The sequence below is a fragment of the Lathyrus oleraceus genome, chromosome 3 (genome assembly GCF_024323335.1).
Source record: "Lathyrus oleraceus cultivar Zhongwan6 chromosome 3, CAAS_Psat_ZW6_1.0, whole genome shotgun sequence".
NCBI lineage: Eukaryota > Viridiplantae > Streptophyta > Magnoliopsida > Fabales > Fabaceae > Lathyrus > Lathyrus oleraceus.
The window spans coordinates 466,700,479-466,701,097 of NC_066581.1; the positions used below are offsets into that span (position 1 = coordinate 466,700,479).

The window sequence follows — 619 nt, forward strand, 5'->3', positions numbered from 1 at the left end:
ACAGTTAATAAACCAAATTACCTGCTTCAGGAATATGGACGGTGAATCACTCTTTGAAGCATGAGAGAGATATAAGGAATTAATGAGAGACTGTCCTCACCATGGGTTAGATAAGTGGTTAATCATTCACAGATTTTGCAATGGTCTTATTTATAACACAAGAATGACTATTTATATCACAATTGGAGGAGATCTGATGAACAAACCCTTCAATGATGCATATGCTTTGATCGAGAGTATGGATAAGAACCACTATTAGTGAGGGAGTGAACTCACTCCCTTTGAGCAAACGCAACCGATATGAGGGATATACGAAGTTAGCAACTTCGACCATATGAATACGAAAGTCGATGTCCTTGCCCATAAAATTTATAACCTGATCATAAATCTCGCAACTACTATAGCTGATGTGACTCCTAACTACGAGTTTATGGAGTCCTTGGACATATTACTACTGAGTGTCCTTGATGATCCCAATCCCGCATCACCTGCTGCTTCATTGGGACTTCAAGGACAAATGGGTGCCCCTGATGATCCCAAAAAATCAAACCTTGAGGTAATGATGGAGAACTTTATCATGACCCAAACCTAGAAGAATGGGGACTTCAAGAACCAAAGC

General features: G+C 39.9%; 1 non-coding gene across 1 annotated transcript; it reads right to left on the reverse strand.

The window, feature by feature from the left end:
* LOC127133972 (small nucleolar RNA R71) lies at positions 1-108 on the reverse strand. The gene has a single exon (XR_007807760.1). It is a non-coding gene; the product is annotated as a small nucleolar RNA R71 (small nucleolar RNA).
* Positions 109-619: the final 511 nt, after the last annotated feature.